The sequence below is a fragment of the Pleurodeles waltl genome, chromosome 3_2, assembly GCF_031143425.1.
Source record: "Pleurodeles waltl isolate 20211129_DDA chromosome 3_2, aPleWal1.hap1.20221129, whole genome shotgun sequence".
Taxonomy (NCBI): domain Eukaryota; kingdom Metazoa; phylum Chordata; class Amphibia; order Caudata; family Salamandridae; genus Pleurodeles; species Pleurodeles waltl.
The window spans coordinates 97821308-97835738 of record NC_090441.1 but is presented as its reverse complement, the minus strand read 5'-3'; the positions used below and the strand labels follow the sequence as shown (position 1 = coordinate 97835738).

General features: G+C 43.7%; 1 protein-coding gene across 4 annotated transcripts in view; it reads right to left on the bottom strand.

Annotated features, from left to right (window-relative positions):
• GTF2IRD1 (GTF2I repeat domain containing 1) overlaps positions 1–14431 on the bottom strand; it is a 561920-nt gene that overhangs the window by 420834 nt on the left and 126655 nt on the right. For all 4 annotated transcript variants that reach the window (XM_069226907.1, XM_069226904.1, XM_069226906.1 and 1 more), the window contains exon 2: positions 5110–5214. The gene's annotated coding sequence lies outside the window, so the exon portion shown is untranslated. The remainder of the gene's footprint in view (positions 1–5109; positions 5215–14431) is intronic.

Sequence of the window (14431 nt, the reverse complement as noted above, 5' to 3'; positions counted from 1 at the left end):
CATTTTTATCGGGAGACTTGGGGGAACTTTGGGTGGAAGGAAATGTGTGGCTCCTCTCAGATTCCAGAACTTTCTATCACTGAAATGAGAGGGAAAGGTGTTTTTTTCGCCAATTGTTTAGGTTTGCAAAGGATTCTGGGTAACAGAACCTGGTCAGAGCCCCACAAGTCACCCCATCTTGGATTCCCCTATGTGTCTAGTTTTCAAAACTTTGCAGGTTTTCTAGATTTCCCTGGGTGCCGGCTGAGCTACAGGCCAAAATCCACAGCTAGACACATTGCAAAAAACAGCTCTGTTTTCTTTGTGAAAATGTGATGTGTCCACGTTGTGTTTTGGGGCTTTTCCTGTCGCGGGCGCTAGGCCTACCCCCACAAGTGAGGTACCATTTTTATCAGGAGACTTGGGGGAACGCTGGGTGGAAGGAAATTTGTGGCTCCTCACAGATTCCAGAACTTTCTGTCACCGAAATGAGAGGAGAAAGTGTTTTTTTGGCCACATTTTGAGGTTTGCAAAGGATTCTGGGTAACAGAACCTGGTCAGAGCCCCATAAGTTACCCCATCTTGGATTCCCCTAGGTGTCTAGTTTTAAAAAATGTGCTGGTTTGCTAGGTTTCCCCAGGTGCTGGCTGAGCTAGAGGCCAAAACACACAGGTAGGTAGTTTGTAAAAAAACAGCTCTGTTTTCTGTGAAAAAATGTGATATGTCCACGTTGTGTTTTGGGCATTTCCTTTCGCGGGCGCTAGGCCTACCCCCACAAGTGAGGTACAATTTTTATCGGGAGACTTGGGGGGAACGCTGGGTGGACGGAAATTCGTGGCTCCTCTCAGATTCCAGAACTTTCTGTCACTGAAATAAGAGGAAAAAGTGTTTTTTGGGCCACATTTTGAGGTTTACAAAGGATTCTGGGTAACAGAACCTGGTCAGAGCCCCACAAGTCACCCATCTTGGATTCCCCTAGGTGTCTAGTTTTCAAAACTGCGCAGGTTTGCTAGGTTTCCCTAGGTGCCGGCTGAGCTAGAAGCCAAAATTCACAGCTAGGCACTTTGCAAAAAACAGCTCTGTTTTCTTTGGGAAAATATGATGTGTCCACGTTGTGTTTTGGGGCTTTTCCTGTTGTGACGCTAGGCCTACCCCCACAAGTGAGGTACCATTTTTATCGGGAGACTTGGGGGAACGCTGGTTGGAAGGAAATTCATGGCTCCTCTCAGATTCCAGAACTTTCTGTCACCGAAATGAGAGAAAAAAGTGTTTTTGGGCCGAAATTTGAGGTTTGCAAAGGATTCTGGGTAACAGAACCTAGTCAGAGCCCCACAAGTCACCCCATCTTGGATTCCCCTAGGTGTCTAGTTTTCAAAAATGCGCTGGTTTGCTAGTTTTCCCCAGATACCGGCTGAGCTAGAGGCCTAAATCCACAGGTAGGCAGTTTGTAAAAAACACCTCTGTTTTCTGTGGAAAAATGTGATGTGTCCACGTTGTGTTTTGGGGCATTTCCTTTCACGGGCACTAGGCCTACCCCCACAAGTGAGGTACCATTTGTATCGGGAGACGTGGGGGAACGCTGGGTGGAAGGAAATTTGTGGCTCCTCTCAGATTCCAGAACTTTCTGTCACCGGAATGAGAGGAAAAAGTGTTTTTTGGCAAAATGTTGAGGTTTGCAAAGGATTCTGGGTAACAGAACCTGGTCAGAGACCCACAAGTCACCCCATCTTGCATTCCCCTAGGTGTCTAGTTTTCAAAACTGTGCAGGTTTGCTAGGTTTCCCTAGGTGCCGGCTGAGCTAGAGGCCAAAATCCAAAGCTAAGCACTTTGCAAAAAACAGCTCTGTTTTCTATGTGAAAATGTGATGTGTCCATGTTGTGTTTTGGGGCATTTCCTGTCGCGGGTGCTAGGCCTATCCATGAAAGTGAGGTACCATTTTTATCGGGAGACGTGGGGGAACACAGAATAGCAAAACAAGTGTTATTGCCCCTTGTCTTTCTCTACATTTTGTCTTTCCAAATGTAAGACAGTGTGTAAAAAAGATGTCTATTTGAGAAATGCCCTGTAATTCACATGCTCGTATGGGCACCCCGGAATTCAGAGATGTGCAAATAACCACTGCTTCTCAACACCTTATCTTGTGGCCATTTTTGAAATACAAAGGTTTTCTTGATACCTATTTTTCACTTTTTATATTTCAGCAAATGAATTGCTGTATACCCGGTATAGAATAAAAACACATTGCAAGGTGCAGCTCATTTATTGGCTCTGGGTACCTAGAGTTCTTGATGAACCTACAAGCCTTATATATCCCCTCAACCAGAAGAGTCCAGCTGACGTAACGGTATATTGCTTTAAAAAAATCTGACATTGCAAGAAAAAGTTACGGAGTAAAATGTGGAGACAAATTTCTGTTTTTTTCACCTCAATTTCAATATTTTTTTATTACAGCTGTTATTTTCTGTAGGAAACACTTGTAGGATCTACACAAATGACCCCTTGCTGAATTCAGAATTTTGTCTACTTTCCAGAAATGTTTAGCTTCCTGGGATCCAGCATTGGCTTCTCACCCATTTTGGTCACTAACTGGAAGGAGGCTGAAAGCACAGAAAATAGTAAAAATAGGGTATGCCCCAGTCAAAATGTCAAAATTGTATTGAAAAATTGGATTTTCTAATTCAAGTTTGCCTGTTCCTGAAAGCTGGGAAGATGGTGATCTTATCACCGCAAACCCTTTGTTGATGCCATTTTCAGGGAAAAACCCACGAGCCGCCTTCAGCAGCCTTTTTTCCAATTTTTGTGAAAAAAACAACGTTTTCACTGCATTTTGGCTAATTTCTTGGTCTCCTTCAGGGGAACCCACAAAGTCTGGGTACCGCTAGAATCCCTCGGATGTTGGAAAAAAAGGACGCAAATTTGGCGTGCTTATGTGAACAAAAGGTTATGAGGGCCTAAGCCCAAACTGCCCCAAGTAGCCAAAAAAAGGCTCGGCACAGGAGAGGAAAAGGCCTGGCAGCAAAGGGGTTAAACACCCAAATCTGCATGTTATTAGCAGATACCTCGTAATAGGTGTTATTTATCAGACCCAATAAATAATGGACCCCGTGGTATCGTTGTTTATCAGGTGCGATACAAAGCTTCTAAACTCGTTTAATCAGACCCTGAATGATGCAGTAAGCACCGAACTTGGCGAGTTCAGTTCTTTTTGGGTGTTTTAACTACAGCAGGAATCAGAGTGTAGCCTAGTGACGCTACGTTACTGCACTTCCACAGCCTCAAGAAAGCACTATACACATGGAAACATGCCTATTAGCTGTGGTCCGAGTGCCCAACCTTGAGCTCTGGAGATGGCCACAGCTCAGTACGGATGGATGAAGCAGCTAGTTACAATGGTGGCCGCTGCTGTTGCCATGGGTGCGGTGAAACACAGGATCACCATGGAGCTGAGGAAATAATTACAGCCAGCGCCATTAATCAGTCAATGATTATAAGCTAGACAAAGTCCACTGCCTGGCATCCAGCCAACACTTCTGCCTCACGAGGCTCAACACAGAAACAAGGAAGTGGGAATATTTTGCATCTACGTGAATTTGTTTGCAACTGTCCGATCAACAAATGTAAAAGGCATACACATATAACACTGAAACAAAATGGAGTTAAAGAAAGATAAACTAATGCAGAGGGAATGTTCAGACCGTGTGCAATTCCTCTTGATGCTTCATTTTCGTGCAACTAGGCCGTAAGGCTACTGTACTAATATAGGATGACACCTCACAACAATAATTGTACAAACATATACAACAGAGAAACGAGGACTGAAGCCAGACCTTTTTGACTCCCCATGTACCATTATCACTTCCTACACTTCTGTATGCAGAACAAACTGCATGGAGCCCTTACATGACGTTTTAGATTTATCACAGCCCAAGGTACTGTGGAACCACTGACCGACTTTAACGTGATACCTGGAAGCCTTTTTTGGTGTAGCCCGGTATCGCCAGTCTCCGGTTTTTCAAAAAAAATCTGGCAGCCCTGTTCATCCTTTGGTAGGTTCAAGTGCCATTCACCTTTTGCTTCCTTCCACGTCACACATGCACATACACATTCAAATATAGTCCACTTCAGTTCCTGACCTGGTAGGTCCATCTTTGCTCTCATTTCTAATTTTATTTCATGTCAGTGTAAATTTATTATTGGGGTGGGTTTACTATTTGCAAGCTTATGAACGCCAATTATAAATGGCGGCATTTTTACGTATTACTGTTAATATTTATTTAATATGCCTGCAAAAAAACACACAAAAAAGAAACATCTTAGGCTTATGGAGGCCACACTTAATGCACCGCTTCCGCAAGGATTGCTTGCTAGTGGCTTTGCCGATACTACTTCCTTTCTGCTACTGCTTTTACCCTTGTTGTCCAAAAACATATAAACTTACTCAACAAAGTTGGAAGCCTGACAACTGTTTAATTTCACATGGTAATAAAAAGCGTATTTTAAGAAATATCACGTTTTGCAGCTTCATTGATCACCTTAGATGTGTTGCTTTCCAAACCATAAGGTCTTCAGGAGTCCATATTTGCGAACGTTTTTTGCTTGATTTTAATGAGGTGTGGTTTGCTTGGAGATCATGCACCTGTATCTTTGTTATGACCCTCGGACCAGTCCTATGTCTGGATGTGCTCCCCAACTATCAAACAGACTTCTTAGTCTCACATTTACAATGTGGCGCATAGATAGATACACCTCTACTTTTCATTGTGTGAGTGTACTCGGGAAGGGGGAGTGGCCTTTGTGACATGACAGAGTCACGACGGTCTTTGGACCCCCTGTTCTTTTAAAACAGCCAAATGTGTCCACCCCCACACCAGCAGGTAACACATCGGGTCCCACCTCCTTGGTCCAGGTCCGATGGTGCTCTTAATTGAAGCCCACCAGTGCTGGAAAGTCCATCTGTGCAAGGATTGCCAGCCACATGATGCCTGTGCCTCTTCACCATGTGCCCATGAGATGAGGCATGAAGCTGTGTCACGCAATGTAGGGGTTGGTAGGCCTGCCTTACTCAAAAAACAGAAAACACTTTGTATGCAAGCTAAATATTACATCAGAGCTAGTTATCTTTTGACCTACCTTTTTGGAAGAGACGGCCAGATCCAGGTTTGCGATCCTCGTGTGTGTGCTACATTTTCATACTCTGCTCCCGACAAGAAAACTACTTCTAAGGTCGCCAAAAACCTGCAAAATCAACCAAATCCAAGTAAAAGAAAGGTGTTAGACTAACACAAGTTTAAAAAAAAAATCCATTTATTAATGGTACTTCTGAAGGGAATATGTGACAGAAAAACGAGGTCGTAAACAACTATAGCCTAAACCACTAATGCTAAACAACTAAAAAGTGTCTACAACTACTAAACGACAATTGTGTCTGATTAACAACTGCCTGAACAACTAATATATATATATATTCTATTCGGGCATGTTTTTTAAAAACAATATTTAAGTTGAAGATATGTACATCAGACGACACTCCGACCATGTATTCTGGTACTATGCCACATACAACACTAGACTTTATAAATCATAACACAGTTAGGATTGTGCTTTAATACGATGATGTGTCATTTTGTTAATCATATTCATGTGTTCAAATTCCCCGCTATTACTGTAAATTTAGTTATGAGAATAAATATTAAAGGGTTTACACAATTCGCCACAATTTTCACCAAAGAAAGGACAGTACGTCTTTTCAGCAACCTACTGTAGACAAGCCAAACAATGATCAGTGTCTGTCTGTCATTACAAGAAGACTGCATAAGTTATGTCTGTAGGACTCATATCCCTATCAAGATGGAAAGTGGGAAGTGGGAAGTGGGAAGTGGAAGAAGTAGGCTTGTCACCGGGCCGGTTTCACACCGGCATGACCAGTATTTTAATGTCCCAGCCAATAAAAAAAATAGGAAAATCATCTAAAGCCGGTATTCTTCCCCTTTTCAGTACAAACTTGAAACAGTAAACCTAAGAGTAAAACAAGTTACAAAGTGTTCTACAGAAGCCCTATTGGCCCATGACAGGTAACCAAAACAAACAAGACAGAAAGGCCATGTTAACAATGAATACAGGAGATTTCACATAAAGGTCTACTTAAGAGTCAAGTCCAAGCCTTTGCAGAATGTTAAAAGCTGTTTTTCATAGGGAAAGGTGGCAACCCTAGGGACAAGAGGGTTTTCCAGGGGCCAGAGTAAGGAAGGCACTGAGGAATGGGAAGAGGAAATGAAAGACCATGGTGATTAGAGAACCAGGAGAAGAACTGTACTACTAGAATAGTTGCAATTTAACAACTGAAAAAGGCAAGGGTGACACTCTACCACTGTCTGTCACAGCAACTGTGATCACAGTTGGAAACTGTCAATGTATACCAGGGCACACCATGTAGTCCAGAAATGTTCATCCAAATGGGGAGTAAATTCAAAGTCCAAAAACACGTTATTGGAGTTGATGAAAGTTTATTCCTGTTAAACAATGATATATCCAAAAACAGCCGACATGTGTTTCGTCATATTGACTTTCTCAAGGCTAAAACTTATTATTTGGAGAGAGTGTCCAGAAGTGTTGGGCGGTGTACATTCCCCCATTTGCAATGAAAGGATGCGTCTAAGAGATCTTGAGCATACGGTATTTGTTAAGTCAGACAGGATTCTCGGTTGTCTTTCAAAGAATGCATCCGTAGGAAGTGGCCATGATAAGCCTGATTAGCGGTATCCTGTGCCGTGTAGAGTGTAATGGTCGTAACCACAGTTGGGTTCAGGTGGTGCGCTAGGACCAAGAGCTAACATGCTAACACCCCTTGCCATGGTGATGATCACCCACGTGGAGAATTCACCTTGACTCCCTCTTTAACAAGTGAGATGCTGCCACAGTTAAGAAGAGCTATGACATGTAGCACATTTTCAATAGAGCGGAGAACCCTAGTGGCGAGGCCTGTTAGTTTCTTCAGGATGGATACCAACTGCTGCCTTTTCTTCTGCATTGCCAAACTAACACTTGAAAGAGCATAATCGACTGTTTATCATGCTGATAGGTTATTTTTTTATTGTGTAGCCAACAAATGTAATTGTCTCTATGTGCTTTGTTTATATTTCATGTATGGATCAAGTCTCAAAGAACAATCCATGGCAAGATTATTTAATTACCCAAACTGGTCTAATAACATAATATTTAAAAGACAGGCTGTGCTACAGCACAGCAAATGGGCACAACAGAGAGAGCATCCACTTTCTCAAGCTGTAGAACCGGTTTGGTTTGGTTCTTTTTGAGGTGGTGCTCCAGATACAAATCTTGCGTAAAGGGACAATCAGGTAGCACTGGGGCTAGCCCCAGGCAGGAGTAACCACACCATGGGCACTCCGAACAGTGAGATATCTGCATCTGGTTGTCATCGATTTTACTGAAGCAGCTATTAAACACAGAAACACGGGCAGGCCTGCTCTACAACTTCCTCACCTTGAGCAACAGAAGTTAAAGTACTACCCACACCTATCAAATAGCACTGCTCAGGAAGGACTAATGAACAGCCCCTTGCCAGCAGAGTCTTCATGGAATTTTTAAGGTAGCCCTTTTTTGAATCCTCCTTATTTCAGTGTATGGGTATCCTCCCTCTAGCCAAAGAAATGCAGGTAATACACTTCCACTGTCTGGGGAAACTATCCTCACCCCACCATATTGTGGCAACATGGATCCTACTGAGACACACACACATTCTCTCTCCCTCTCCCTCTCTCTCTCCCTCCCTCCACTGGATGTCATTGTCAGGTTCTGGGTTTTCACACAACTGTGTAACTTTGCATGAGAGAGGTTAGTGGACAAAACTCTCTCTCAAACAGAGAAGAAGGGCTGATCACATTGTAGATTACCAAAACACTGTATGTTTCACTTTGTTTTATGTGAAACCCCCCCAGACAGAGAAATTAGTCCACTGTCTACTTTGATGGCATGCCTGGCCAGGCCCTCAAGGTCACAGGGCAGGTGCTGGCCCTCACATTGTTATGGACAGGACTAGGCCTTTGCACACAAGCTAGATTTGCATTACTCCAGGGTCAAAATAAAAGTTGTGGCAACAGTCTCACATGCAGTAAGACACTCTTGACAGGAGAATACTGTTGAATACCAAGCAGGAGACTTCCCTGCACCAACATGATGTCACAAAGCTAAGGCACTGCGAGCGATTATACATATTTTTCCTTATTTTAGCTCTTATTTAAATCTATAAGGTGCTAGAGAGGGGGCCTACTCAATGAAAGCTTGTGATAAAGGGACAAACCATTGTGGCCAGGATTAAACAGTGGTGTGTTGGGGAAACTGAGATTACGGCTAGCTTTTCCCTAAGATCAACAGCTTCAATGATGCTGGGACCCTTCAGTACAGTATACTGTGTATGTGCTTTTGGAATTAATACTGTGATCCAAACTTTAAGGGAGAACATCAGAAAATATCTACTTCAGCATTTTCACAATCTCCTTTTCGATGCTTACACTGTTTACCCCATATATTCTCTCAAATTGCTAAGATTCCTGCTTCCTTCGAGCGCAGCCTATGCTTTTCAATATTTCCCTATATATGGATCCAGACATTACTTTACACTTCCAGCCCCTAAGCTGACTAGCTATCCTTGCTGAAGCGGTGGCCTAGTAGTACCTTAGCAGGGGATAGACAGTTTATCTGACTTTACTGACTAGCAAATATTTTTTCTACAGAAATATATCAGATGCAAATAATATTGTTTCTTTCTGCAGTTCTGTAACTTCAGAATGCATGTTAACTCAAAAAGCCTCTTTTATATTCTTGAAAACCTGCAGGAAAATTTGGCCTTGGCATTAAGTTTTCACCTATTGCCTGTCCTTTTAATTTTTGTCTGATCCACTTCTTACTTTGTATCATCTGCATGCCTCCTCTCTCTTAGAGCACACCCTACTCTTAATCACATGCATGTTTGCCTTAATCGTTCGTATTGTATTTCTGCAAACTTCCCACAACTCATTTCAAATATCTCCTCTCCTTTTTTTGAAAGTCATGCTCCTGCAACCTAACAATACACAATCTCTTCTAGCTTATCTATTATCCCCACCAACCATCTGCATAAACTCACATTCTCCACCTCCCCCAGCTAATGATCACACCTGACTCATATTAATTAAATCTGGTAAATAGTAGTAGATGTATGGAATTATTTCCTGGACAGCACAGGATTAACCCCATAACCACTGGATGCACTACTAATTTTAGGTTCCAGAGAAGTGTGCTGTCCAGCATAAAACACTTCAAAACCTCGTCAGGGGGTAGTAAGTGCTATATAAATGCAATTACAATACTACACAATACAATATGGAAATGTGCAGAGTGTAATTTGCTATTACTACTGTCGAGTGTGGGCAGGGACCATGACTCACTAGAGATGAAGCCTTGAGTGGCTCATGATGTCCCTCTTCTGCCTCAACGATGGGAAAAAATAGCATGTTACACTTTGCACATCTAAGTATATGATTTATGCGGTGAAATTGTCTCGTGTCTCTTTAGTTTAATGAAAGGTACTTAACCAAAGCAAGAATGCAAGGCGTTAAACCTGTTCAGTTCACATTTAAGAAGCTCATGCACATTTGGTGAGTTGTTTTCTTGTGGAAAGTAATTGTTAAAAGCAATATGTGAGGGAGTAAAAGGTAGAGTGTGGTCATAAACTTGAATTCGACCTCTGCACTGTAGTGATATCTGTGTGAATGGATGCTTAGTAGTGCTGCTGCAAATAACGTGCTATTGGGCCACATTCATTTTCACTGTCATTTCACAAATACCACACTGATTTGTCAACCATGCATGCATTAAATCCTAGGTCTGACAGGCGGAACACACAGGTGTGCCAGTTTAGAATGAAAAAATATATAGTGATAGGTAAGCCTTAAGGCTTCTGCATTCTGTACAGAGGCATTTTGATTCTGAATACCCAGGATGCTTACCACCATGCGGCATACCAAAGTGTATCACTTGCGCCTCAATGGAGCCTTGACTCGTCATAATGGTGTGTTTTCTGAATGAATCACGCTCCCTTCCCCCACCGAAGGCACTCAAACTGCAATGGACCAGATTGCTAATTGCATTTACTGGGTTACTTCCCCAGGGAACGGGGCTCCAAGATAAATGCACTAAAATATCACAGCCGTGGGGAATAATAGCGTCCTGCTGCAGTTCTGTGATGGTTCCAAACTACAAACTTGCTTTAGCATACACGGCTGGAGCCAGCACCAGTGGAGGATGCTGAACTCTGTAGCCACGTAAACACTGTAAAGATTCATTAATAGCTCTTGAAAACAAAAGCTGAACGGATTTTTTTTATTTTGTGTATTTGAAGTGTTAACAACCCAAAGCACACACGGCGAGCTGTACACAGCATTAGAATACATGTCTAACAAGTCAGGATATACATCATGCTGGTGCATGAACAAATTGAACTGATGTCAGTGTGTGAGTAGAAACATACAGGTTATCCGTGCTCCCCCCGCCCCAATCGTATCTGCTCCTCTCATTCTCCCTCTTCTACGACCCTTCCCTCGCTTCCCCGATAGTTGCTAAAGTCGTGGAACCCTCTATAAGGAATTGTTCTCCTGATAACATGTACAGCCCTTCACTGACTTTGTCGACTTCTGTTTCGTTGCCTCTCTGCTCGTTTATTTCTGTGTTTTGAGCAAACTTAAAAAACAAATTTAAAAAAAACCCAAAGAAATATACACTTTATCTGACACAACATAGTATCATAAGGCAGGAGAGGGTAAGAGATATGGTCCATTATTGGAGGGAGATTGCCAATTGGTCACTTTTGCACCAATGAAAGAGCAATTCTGAGATGCGTGGGGGGGTGGGGGGGGGAGTTCCTGTACTCAGATAGACTACTGGGTCTCCTTTCTTTTGAGTGTGTTGTATTTCCAGCCTGGTCAAGGAGACACCACACCAGTGCTTAATTTGTGCTTGTTGTTTCCGGTGCTGAGCACCGGCACTTATTTGTGAGGGCCAGGGCTTATTCTTCTGCCTCAAGCATTTGCTGCTAGCAAAAGACACATATGCGACACACGGAGGAAGGAAAAAATGAAAAAGAGTCACAAAGGGAGACAGTAGAAAGCTGCAAGAGTGAGCTGAAGGGGCAGGGAATGGCTTTATATGGATTAAAGAGGCCCGCTAAGGCTTCAGGATTACGCGCCTCAGTATTTCCTGCGTGCAAATTTAACTGCAGCAGCTGCGCGTGTTTAGGAGGAAGGCTTTGGGCACCGGCACCTTTTTATTTACAAATTAAGCACTGCACCACACTATATACTGAGGTTAGAAACAAGAAGGCCAGGTTTACTCAGGTGGGATCCTTTATAAATCACTCTGAATGAGATCCAGTAAGGGGACGGGAACTAGTGCCATGATTTTAAGCAGGGGGCTTGAGTTTGAACACTCTTTGATTAACGATTAGTGAAGCCTCCATGTTAAGGAGGGATTGAGCGTAGCCACAGTCAATACGATGTCCTGGATTGTGAATGGAAGTTCACAGAAGAGAGGAGGGGCCTGGCTTTTCAGAACAACATAAACAGGGACCATTCGTCAGATCAGGAGTCAGCTAAAACCTTTTAATTTTACTGGAAGTATATATAAAACTTGGAATTCTGTAATTCCTGTATAAACGTCAGTCTCTAATTTCTTTATAATCTGCAATTTGTGACGTGCACAGTCACCGAATATAAAGAAAAGATGCCAGAATTTGACTAATAACAATCTGACCCACTACAATCCCAAACAATCTGCTCCACGCCGATCCAAAACAATCTGCCTCACTCCAATCTAATACAATCTTCCCCACTCCAGTCAGCCCCACTCCATTCCAAAACAATCTGCCCCACTCCAATCCAAAACAATATGCCCCACTGTAATCTTCCCCACTCCTATCCAAAACAATATGCCGTACTCCAAAACAATCTGCCCTACTCCAAACTGCCCTACTCCAATTCAAAACAATCTGCCCCACTCCAACCCAAAACAATCTGCCTTATTCTAATCTTCCCCACACCAATACCAAATAATCTGCCCCACCCCAAACAAAACAATGCGCCTCACTCTAATCCAAACCAATCTGCCCCACTCCAATGTAAAGCAATCTGCTCCACTCCAATCTACCCCACTCCAATCCAAAACAATCTCCCCTACTCCAGTCTGCACCACTCCAATCCACAAAAACCCAACCCACTCCAATTTGCACTACTCCAATCCAAAACAATCTTTCCCACTTCAATCTGTCCCATTCTAATCCAAAATAATGTACCCCACTCCAAACCCAAACAATCTGCCTCACTCCAATCTAATACAATCTGCCCCATTCCAGTCAGTCCCACTCCATTTCAAAACAATCTGCCCCACTCTGATCCAAAACAAACTGCCCAACTCAATCCAAAACAATCTGCCCCACTCCAATCCAAAACAATCTGCAGCACTCCAATCTGCCCCACTCTAATCTAAAGCAATCTACCCCACTCTAATCCAACACAGTCTGTCTCACTCCAATCTGCCCCACTCTAATCTGTCCCATTCCAATATGCCCCACTCCAATTCAAAACAATCTGCCCCACTTCAATAGAAAACAATCTGCCCCATTTCAATCCAAAACAATCTGCCCCTCTCCAATCCACCCCACTCCAAACTGCCACACTCCAGTCTCCCCCACTTCAATCCAAAACAACCTTCCCCACTCCAATCTGCTCCACTTAAATCCAAAACATTCTGCCCTATTCCAATCCAAAATAATCTGCCCAACTCCAATCTGACCCACTCAAATTCAAAACAATCTACCCCACTCCAATCTGCCCCACCGCAATCTGCCTCGCCCCAATCCAATCTACCCATCCAATTCAATCCACCTCACCCCAATCCAATCCACCCCTCTCCAATCCAATCCAATCCACCACAATCCACCATACTCCAATCCAAAACAATCTACACCACTCCAATCCATCAATCTGCCACACTCCAATCCAAAACAATCTGCCTCACTCCGCTATAAAACAATTGCCCCTCCCTCACCCCCTTTGGTCCAAAACAATCTGTCCCGCTCCAATCCAACACAATCCGCCCCACTCCAATCCAAAACAATCTGCCCCACTCCAATCAGAAACAATCAACCCTACTCCAATCTGCCTCACTGCAATCCAAAACAATCTCCCCGCTCCAATCCAAAACAATCCAAACCACTCCAATCTGCTCCACCCCAATCCAAAACAATCTGCCCCACTCCAATTCAAAACAATCTGCCCCACTCCAATCTGCCCACTCAATCCAAAACAATCCACCTCACCCCAATCCAATCCACCTCACTTCACCCCACTCCAATCCACCACAATCCAACCCACTCCAATATAATACAGCCCAATCCAATCTAACCCACTCGATTCCAATCCATCTCACACCAATCCAATCCATCTCGCCCCTCCACCCTAATCCCCCACTCCAATCCAAACCACCACAATCCACCCAACTTCAATCTAATCAACTCAACTCCAGTCCAATCCACCCCGCATCACTCCAACCCAGTCTAACCCAATTCATCCACTCAGATTGATTACACCCCACTCCAATCCACTACATCCCATCCTACACCAATCCAATAGAGCCCAATCCAAACTAACCCACTCCAATACACCTCATAGCAATCCAAGCCACCTTACCTCACTCCCTTCCAAACCACCCCACTCCAATCCACCCAACTCCAGTCCAATCCAACCCACATCACTTCGACCCACTCCAATCCAGTACAACCCAATTCACACACTCAAATTGATTCCACCCCACTCCAATCCACTGCAACCCAATCCATCCCACTCCAAACTAGCTTAATTTAATCCACCCCACTCCAATCCAATTCAGTCCACCTTAATACACCCCACTCCAATCCAATCTACCCCACTCCAAACAACCTTAATCCACCCTACTCTAATCCACCCACTTCAATCCACTCATACCCACCCCAACCCATTCATCGCACTCCAATCCACCCCACTTCAAAACTCCACCCTACTCCAAACGGTCCATACCACTCCAGCCCACCACACACCAATCCAATCGAATTCACCCCATCCTACTCCACCTCAATCCAGTCGACCCCACTCCAATCCACCCGCCCCAATCCGCTCCATTCCAATACACCCCACTCAATCCAATGCACTTTACTCTAATCCTATTCACTCCACTGCAATCCACTCTATTCAACCCCAATCCAATTCACTGCACTCCATTCCACCCCACTCCAATCCAATCAGTCCACCCCACCCCTCCCCCAATTAAATCCACCCCACTCCACTCCCGTCCATCCTATTCCAGTCCACCACCTCCAATCCACCCCACTTAACCCCAATCTACCCCACTCCACTCCAATCCACCCCAC